Source organism: Oryx dammah, unplaced genomic scaffold (genome assembly GCF_014754425.2).
Source record: "Oryx dammah isolate SB20612 unplaced genomic scaffold, SCBI_Odam_1.1 HiC_scaffold_29, whole genome shotgun sequence".
NCBI classification, from domain to species: domain Eukaryota; kingdom Metazoa; phylum Chordata; class Mammalia; order Artiodactyla; family Bovidae; genus Oryx; species Oryx dammah.
The window spans coordinates 9,258,557-9,267,706 of record NW_024070213.1 but is presented as its reverse complement, the minus strand read 5'-3'; the positions used below and the strand labels follow the sequence as shown (position 1 = coordinate 9,267,706).

Genomic DNA, 9,150 nt, shown 5'->3' with positions numbered 1-9,150 from the left:
AGCTGGTTGCCTGGCACACAACGGGCGCTGCCGGCATTGGCTGAATTTGAATTTGTTGAGCTGCAAAGTCACACAAACCCCACAACCCTGCAGCATCCTTGTAGGGCCGCCATCATGCTCCTCCAATCGCCCTGATGTTTACTACCTCCCTCAGCCCCCAGGTTGGAGGCCGGGCCCCCCACCCCACCCCCAAGCCAGCATTCATACGGTTAACGCCTTCCACCCCCCCAGCTCCGGGAGCTGCTATGTCCCTGCCTTCAGCAGTCACACGGTCACAGTCACAGAGTCACACGCCCACACGCGGAGCCCAGCACCCACCATGAGGCCCGCAGGCTCACCGCATCGCCCAGCTCCTGGCTTGAGGACACCTTTATCTGGTCTCCTTGTGATGTCTTTGTTGTCTGCCCTTTGTACCCAAACATCCCTCTGGGGTGGCAGCCTGCTCCTCACATGTGCACACACCCTTCTGAGAGACGCACCCACCGTCTCTTCCTAGATTGTCTTCTTGGGCCTGACTGAGCAGGGGCGGTGAGGAGGGAGGACCTCCCGAGTCGGGGGGACCTCTCTACAGACCACCACATGCTCCCACCCTCTTCCCATTAACGCCAAGGCAGCTTGGCTGGGGACAGGTCATCTTGGTTCAAATACTGGCGTGGCCACTTGCTGACCAAGTGTCTCTGGGAAGTCTAACTTCTCAGTCCCTCGATTTCCTTCCCTATCTCAAAACTGGAGAGAAATCTACAATTGGAGGGAGGGAGGGATTTCCAAGAAGCATGGGACATTTTGCCGGGGCGGGGGGGTGGGGGGGTGTGTGGAAACATTTGTCGTCTTGGCTGGGTGTGATGAATTCACAAGTATTCACATATATCCAGACCAATAAGTGCTTTATTGGAGCTCAAGACAATTGTAGAAGATTTGTTATCTACTTCATAGAGTGGTCTGGAGGCACAGATAAAATAATCCATGTGGAAGCACAGAGCAGGATGCCTGGTACGTGGAATCCGTCATTCCTTCAACACAGTCCCCCGGTGGCCAGGCACCGTCCGGGCACTGGGGAGACGGCTTGGTGCTGATACTGCTCTGGAAGAGCCCCATGTGGAAGGACAGACAGAGGCATGAATAGATATATTAGGAGACAGGGTGACAAGGGGGACAGGGTGGGGAAGATGAGAAGATAATCCCCAAACCCAAGATTTGAAGTCTGCAGACTTAGAGATAAAACCCTGCTCCACTGGACGGCTAGGTGACCTTGACCTTGACCTTCTGTATCCTTCTTTATAATTGACAATAGCTATTGTTATGACTGAGGTGTCCTTATGGCTGGTAGTGTTCTTCTTACTCTGCATATGATCTTCAATGCTCCAGTGAGATATGTTTGCTCCTGTCTTGTAAATGGAGTCAGTGAAGCAAGGTCACATAACCACAGAGTTCAAGGTCACATATCAGTGGAGTCAGAACTTGAATTCAGGTCATCCAGCTGCTGCACTCACACATTTGCTTAAACCACCATGCTGTGCTGCGTCCTGGCAGGTGATGGCGATGACCGCAACGGCACTCCTTACGCAGGGCTTTGATGAGCTTCAAACACACAAACACCAAACAAAACACATCAAATCAAACACACAAACCCCTGCAAAAGCACCTTGCCAACTGAGAATGCTGTACCAATACGAGTTCTGACTTAAGTACAGAGTGCTGTAGGAGCGCAAAGGGAGCGCACACAGCTCAGCCTCAGATGGGAGATGTGATAGGAGAAGGCTCTTGGGAGCAGCATCATTGAGCACCTACTGCACGCAGGCCCTGTGTGAAACACTGGGAAACGGAGTCAGGAAGGAGAGCCGGCCCTGGCACTCTGGGACCGCCAGGCTCTTGAGTTAGGGAGGCATAAATCATTCCAACCTAAGATGGCTTTGCACACTGGTTAGAAGTGGCAAGACAGGGACCACAGCAGAGGCAGCAGGGACTACATGGCACATGGCCCTGAATGCCATGCTGAGCAGAGCCCTTTCCTGCAGCGAGCACCGTATCAATGTGGGCGTGGCAGGGAGGGGGAAGAACACCTCCTACTTTTTCTCTTGACAGGCTGGGCTTAACCGACACCTCCTCCAGGAAGCACCCAGGCTTGGTGCTTACTCTGGGTTCCCACAGCATGTCCCCCATAGTATTGAAAGTGGACGTGTTAGTCACTTAGTTGTGTCTGACTCTTTGCGACCCCATGGACTGTAGCCCACCAGTCTCCTCTGTCCATGGGATTCTCCAGGCAAGAATACTGGAGCAGGTACCATTTCCTTCTCCAGGGGATCTTCCCATCCCAGGGATTGAACCCAGGTTTCCTGCATTGCAGGCAGACTCTTCACCATCTGAGCCACCAGGGACCCCCCCCCCCACCATGGTATTGCCATTGCCCTTTATCGATCTGGTACTAGACTGACACCCATTTCAGCTCCTGCAGTACAGTAGTTGCTCAATAAATATCTGTTGAAGAAACAAATAAATGAGTCAACATCTTACTTGTTTCTTCCTGGCCTGTTGGTTCCATCGGAAGGGTGGAAAAAGTTGGGGAGGGAGCTTGGAACATGAGCCTCTAAACTGAGATGCACAAGATATCTGAGGGGCACCCCCTTGTAGAACCCAGCCCATCTTTGGCACTGGGACCGCTGAGGAATCAGGCTTTCCAGGAGGGCTGGGAGTGGATTATGATGGGTGGAGACCACACTCCCATAATTATCATTCCCCCTCACCCCAAATAGTTCTGACCCAAGTGGAAAACTGAGCAGCTGAAGCCCTCAAATAGGTGCTGGAGGGGGCCTGCCCAAAGCTGGGGGCTTTGGGGACTGTGTTTAGAGCAAGCTAAACCCTCATCCACTGAAAGCATCTCATACCATGGGAGTGGGGACCAGGGGCTGAGGAAGGAGTTGGATTCAAGCCCACCCTCAGGTGCCCCCAAGTCCAGAAGGATGGGAACAGTGTGTCTGGGTATTTCTGCTCTGCAGAGGGAGCCCTGGAAGTACCCCTGCCAGGCAAGTTAGCTTTTCCCAGCTTGATGGAAGAGGAACTGGAGCGTCAAGCTGGGGACGGTCCAAGACCAGGCCACAAATGGCCTGAGACCCTAGCCCGAGCTGAGTGATGGCCAAGTGTGTCTTCTGCCCCTGCGCCCTGTAGCTGCCATCGGCTCCCCAGACCCCCTCACTGGCCAGTCTCCTGCCTCCCTACTGGCAAGGCCTTTGCCCTTGCCTTGCCCCCACGATCACCTGGAGAGAGAAATGTTACATTGTGTATGCTCATTTTACAGAGGAGGAAACTGAGACTTAGCAAGGGCAGTGGACAAGGCTTCCCTGCAAGAACTGCCTGCGTTCAAAGCCCCGCTTTACCATGTATTAGCTCGTGACCTTCAACAAGTCATCCCACTGTTCTGAGCCTTGGTTTCCTCATCTGTGAAACATGAATGGTGATCGTAATTACCTTATAGAGTCAAATGAGTTAATACATCTTCAGTGTGGAGAGCAGGGGCAGGCAGTCCAGCAGTGTCATCAGTCGTCCCTGTGTGCATTATCATCACTCTAAGCTGCACACGCGTGTGCACACACACACCCACTGGTGAACTCCAGAGGCAGGGCTAGGGGCCCACAGCTGGGGAGGCCACAGCATGTAACCTGGATCGGGGGGACTTGTCCTCACATAGTGCCTTTACCAATCCTGTTAGACACCGCCCACCCTGGTTGAGGCTCAGGCCATTGAGGCTGTGAGGGAGGCAGGAGAGACCCCAAGAAGGCAGAGAGACAGATACCTGCCCCCCCTCCCCACCCCTGCCCTGGCAGGCCTAGGGAAGCCTGGAGCAGCCCACCACACTGCCTTCGCGGCCTTGGGCCTTGTGTCCTGTAGACAAAAGCAAGGGAAGCGTGGTGTTTGTTTTCCCAGGGCCAAGGCAATGCATTTTTAGTTCCTCCAGTCTCCAGACAAGGAAGAGGATGTTTGGACGGGCAGCTCTGATGTACCTGTCCTGGAAGCTGGCTGGAAATGGAGTAAAGCCCCCCAGGGTGAGGGACCTGGGCCAGACAGACCGGGAGACAAGCCCCGTCTGGCACCTGGTCGGCTCTTGCTGCACCTTTTGCTGCTCACCTGCTGGTCCTGGAGCACCCTGATCACTGGGACAGCCTCACTTCCGGAGCATTCGCCCTGAGCCAGAGCTTTACCTAAACTGACACCATTGAGAGAAATACAGCAAAGGTCACCCTTTCAGCAGCAAACGAACATGACTGGCAGAGTCCTTACCCGCTTCCCAGAGGGCTGGTGCTCTTATTATAGTTTTCATACCTGGAGGAGGGGGCACTGAAGGTCAGAGAGAGATACTAGCTTGCCTGGTGTCACCCAGCAAAGAAGTCACTGTGCCAGAATTTGAATCCAGGGCTGTCATGCCAAAGCCAACACTCTTGCCATCACCGTGATACATGATGCCTCCCTGTGTGGCCTGGATCACAGCTGCCCAGCGTTTCATGTCACTTTACACATAGAAAAGTAAACACATCACACAAGCCAGATGAAGGAGGCCGGGCAGGGCGGGGCGGGGGGGGGGGCCAGTGGGCCCCCAGGTGGGAAGCCACTTTCTCGATCCAGGTTAGCCAGCCCTTTCTGAATCAGGGTGTCCTGGCCACTGGGTGCTGAAGATTTGACTAGGAATTCTGGAAAGGAGAGGATAGGCAGGTAGCAGACAGCCCCCTGGGTGGGGTACACCTGCAACAGCAGACAAACCCTCACCAGCTTTCCAGGGGAGTATATTTGTCACTGCAGGAAACATAATGGACCTGCCAATGGGAAGCCAGCTGCAGGGGAAAAGCCAGAGATTTTTCATCAACATTCATGAGAACAAATGTCTACGTGGGACTCACTTCCTTGGCAGCTTGCTCCAAGCCCTTCAGGTGTACTGACTCAGTTAAGCCCCAAGAGAGGAGCTGTGATCACCTCATTTTACAGATAGGAACACCAAGATCTGGTGCAGTTCCACCAGGGCAGGGATGAGGAAGGGCAGGGCTGGGATTTGAACCTGGGCACCCGGGGCCAGCTTCACTCTTTGGATGTCTACACCCATCTGCCAGGCCAGGCAAAGAGGAAGACACGTAAGTGCCCAGTCCACCTGGGCCCCACCCTCACTCACCCACAGATTCTGGCCCAGCTCCACAGCTCTCTAGCGAGGGCCCTCTGGTGGGCATTGGTCTGGACCCCTGGCTAAAGAAACCTCACACTGTCATGAATGATGCTGCCACGTGCTGGGCAGTGGACCCTAGAGAAAGGAAATGCACATGGGAGGTATACATGGTCCTCTCTCTCTGCCTCAGCTTACCCACACCCCCATCTTCCCACACCGCCATTAAGAAGTACCCCTTTGGGAGAAGGTCTGATGTGGCTTCAAGATTGATAAAGGACCCTGCTGGGTAAGCCCTGCAGGTCTGCCTTTGAGACCCTGCAGGTGCCAGTTACTAGCTGTGTGTCCCTGGGCAGGTCATTGGCCTCTCTGAGCCTCGCTTTCCTCATCTGAACACTGAGGTAGGCACACTTGCCTTGCAGGGCCGCTCTGAGGATTGGACAGGAGCAACGATGTGTTGGCACCACATGCTTGCTCAGTTTGCATTGGGGTCTAGCTCTCCACCGTTACCTCCCACAGTGTGGCCCACCCCACCGACCAGCAGCCATATCCTCGGGCGCTTGTCAGAAATGCACAGTGCCAGGCCAACCCCAGACTTGCTGGGTGAGAATCTGCATTTTGGAAAGACCCTGGTGAGCCATGTGCACAGTCTGAGGAGCCCTGCTCTAAAGCATGGGTCCAGAAGGGTCCGACATTGTGATATCATGGCTCAACCCCTGAACCACTCGACAATCCAGGGACAGCAAAGTGTATTATCCCCATTCTACAGACAAGAAAACTGAGTCCTAGAGAGATCATGTGACTTTCCTAATTCACATGATCGGGAGGCAGCCAAGTCAGATGTCATCCAGTGCATTGGGCTTCAGGGCTGGACCTGCTGGGGTGGCCGTCCTGGGCCAGTCTGGCGCTGGGCATGGAGGAGAGCAGTGCAAGATCTCAGAGTGTTCACCTGTCGACTGGGGTCCCAACACAACCTGACGGTGGGGAGTGTGCGCAGACGTGGCCTGTGTGGTGCCTGGGAGTTGTCCTCATAGAGAGTCGGGTGTTGCACTGTCAACTCACCTCTCTGGAGCCCCCTGCCCTTGAGGGGCTTACAGGCTGAGGCAGGCAGGCGAAAGACAGAAAGACCTAGACAACTGTGCAAACACCCTCGGGTGGTGCTTATATAAGTCAACAAGCAAACAGAGGGCAGCCCGGCGGGTGTGACTAATCGTCTTAATAGTAACCACCACGCAGCGGGCATAAGGCTGCCTGTCACCGGGCACATCCCTGCTGTAGCCACGGGATTGTTACTGATGGACCCAGCGGGAACGTGAGACCCAAGGAAGCTGGGCCACCTTGCTCCTCTTACCCTCCCCCTGCCCCCTTCCTTCCCACCCCCTCCTCCTTCTCCCCCTTTCTCCACTCCTCCCCCTCCCCCTTCTCCCCCTCCTCTTTGGGGTGCTCCTTCATTTTCCTTGGATATGAACCATGCTGAGGAACCCAGAGTTCACAACCAACCTCCACCACATCCCAGCCGTGTGACCCTCAGGTGGTCCTTGCCCTCTGGGCCATAGATGAGGGTGATTCTGGAACACACCTTATCTGTCAGGGGGGTTAATCTAGTGACTGGATGTAGGTGCTTAGCACAGAGAGCATGCTGAGTAAACGGGGGCTGTGGTTATCAGTCCCCTGACTTGGAAAACTTGGTCCCAGCAATTTGCCCCAGAGGGAAGCACCACGGAGAAGACCATACCCTCCTTACAGATGAGAAAACTGAGGCTCAGAGAGGGCAATTGACTTCCCATAGATCGCCCTGCCCCTTGGAGTTGGAGCAAAGCCAGATCTGAGCTGAGGTCATAGGATTTCCAGGGCAGTCCTCAAGGGGAGGGAAAAACAAAGGTCAGAGAGGCAGACCCTTCCCCAAGTCCCATTCACCCAGAGGAAGACCTCTTCTCCCGTGGGATTTGGATGGGATTGCGGGGATGGACATGTGACTCGGGTGTGAGAGGGGACCAAGGGGACACGGGTCTTGTGCATATCAGCCTCTGTGTACTATGTCCATGAAGGCACATGGGCCCGGGGGTCAGAGAGGACAAAAATGCCTGGGGCAGCCAGGGATGGCCCACACGGGGGACACGCGGCGCCAGTCCTAGTGCCCCTGGGGCCCTGTGTGCGGGTGCCCGGCTGGGGGGCTCCCCTCCCAGAAGACCACCACAGGGTGGAGGATGCATCTCGGCCTCCACCCTTCATCTCTCCGTCCATCCCCCACCTCTCCCAGCTCCTTCCTGTTTTGATGGAAGGAAAAAATTTCAGCTTTTTCCTTCTTTATTTTTCCAGACGGGTGACTCGCTCGGGAAAGGAATTCCCCCCTCCCCAAACCATCATGATACCTATAAATCGATGCCATAGATCCAGGCCCATCCTGTTGTGCTAGGTCAGACACTGCTATTTTTGGGCGCTCTTTGGGGGTGGTACCCTAAGGGAGGGGATATGGTGGGGGGTGGGGACCTCAGCTGCCTTTTCCCAGTCCACATCCCCCCCCCAGGTTCCTCCCCACCCCCACTCGTCCTCCCAGCCTGGGTTCTGGGAGGAGGGAAGGAAGCCTGCTTAGCCAGGGTATAAATAACTCAGGTGGTTACTCAGCTCCTGAGAACATGATAACGTGAGTCATGATGTGAAATCAAGAGAAGCAGTGAACAGCCTTGGGCCGCCGCTCCGGGCAGGGCAGTGGGGCTGCCGGCAGAGAGCTGGTGCCTGGAGACCCGCAGTGGGCAGAGCTCAGGAGGATGGGGGAAGCTGCTCTCCCCCGCGTGGTCTCAGACAAGCCTCCTCCTAGCTCAGACCCTCAGCTCACCCATTTGGAACGTGGGGCAGGGTGAGCTGGGTGGACTTCATTCCCGGGGTCCTCCCTAAGCTGGGAAGAGGATGGAGGCCAGGGGCCATTCTGAGCACTGAAGCCCGGGGTCCTCTCCCTTTGCCTGTCTCAGTCAGCTGGAAGAGCAGGTCTGCTGGGACTTCTGGTCCCCCTCCCCCATCTCCAAGGCAGGTGGCCCAAGGAGCTCCCTGGGCCTCCAGGGGATGTGCAGGGTGGGCGATCAGGGCTTAGACAAGAGCCCAAGGCTCCTGGACACTTGGCCTACTGAACCTTCCCCCACCAGGATGGCCCTGAACCAAGGACAGTCTCCGTCCTCCTCCTCTGGCTGCCTGACCTCGGGGTGGACATGAGGCGTGGGTGCAGAAACAGGACACTCTCATGGATCCCGGCTTAGCCAATGTGACCAGCCCGGGGCAGCCTGGCCAGGCTGCTGGCTCAGTCCCGGGTTCTGGCAGATGGGGGTCAGAAGGCAGCCCTAGCTGTGGCCACCCTCCCCCTCAACACACACCTGCTCACCCAAGGAAGTCCTCAGCTTCAGGCTCCTCTCCAAAGCAGGGCAGGCCTGGACCTCATGTTGCCATGGCAACAGGTTCTGGAGCCTGCGCGCAGGCGGAGCCCTGTGGCTGCCTGGCCCGCTGAGGAGAGGGCCACGCTGGAGTGAAGGCGCACAGTACTTGTCCTGGTGGGAGGATGCGGGCTGGGGCACAGCTGATTGCTGTGGATCCAGGATGGGAGTCAGAACCTGGGCTGTCTGCGTGGCGATCAGCAACTCACGCCTTAGATCCGAGCCCTACCCCTGACTAGAAGATGGCAGAGTTGTGGGGAGGACTGATTGTGTCTTGGCTGTGAAGAGCATCGCACAACTGAACGGCTGTGATCAGGGCCGCCCAGAGCCCCCTCTTCTCATCTGTGAGGACCCCCTCCTTCTCACCTTTGGCCTTAATCCCAAGGGTAGCACCCCCAGTATTGGCACCCCCACCACCGCCAGTCCCCACCCCAGCTCTGCCCTGCTGACCCTTGGCCTGGCTTCTCCTCCAGCAGGCCGGGGGCCACCCCACCACCGCCCCCAACCCTTGCAGGCCCAGACAGCTTGGCATGGCTCAGACCCAGCCATTCAGTGGACCGCCTGCCCTCTGGCCCGTTACAAACAATG

At 56.2% G+C, this 9,150-nt stretch overlaps 1 long non-coding RNA gene across 1 annotated transcript; it reads right to left on the bottom strand.

Annotated features, from left to right (window-relative positions):
- Window positions 1-3,161: 3,161 nt before the first annotated feature.
- Window positions 3,162-8,717, bottom strand: LOC120857627. The gene is made up of 3 exons (XR_005719705.1): window positions 8,506-8,717; window positions 4,120-4,198; window positions 3,162-3,540 (listed from the first exon to the last, which is right to left on the bottom strand). It is a non-coding gene; the product is annotated as an uncharacterized LOC120857627 (long non-coding RNA).
- Between the last annotated feature and the right edge of the window lie 433 nt (window positions 8,718-9,150).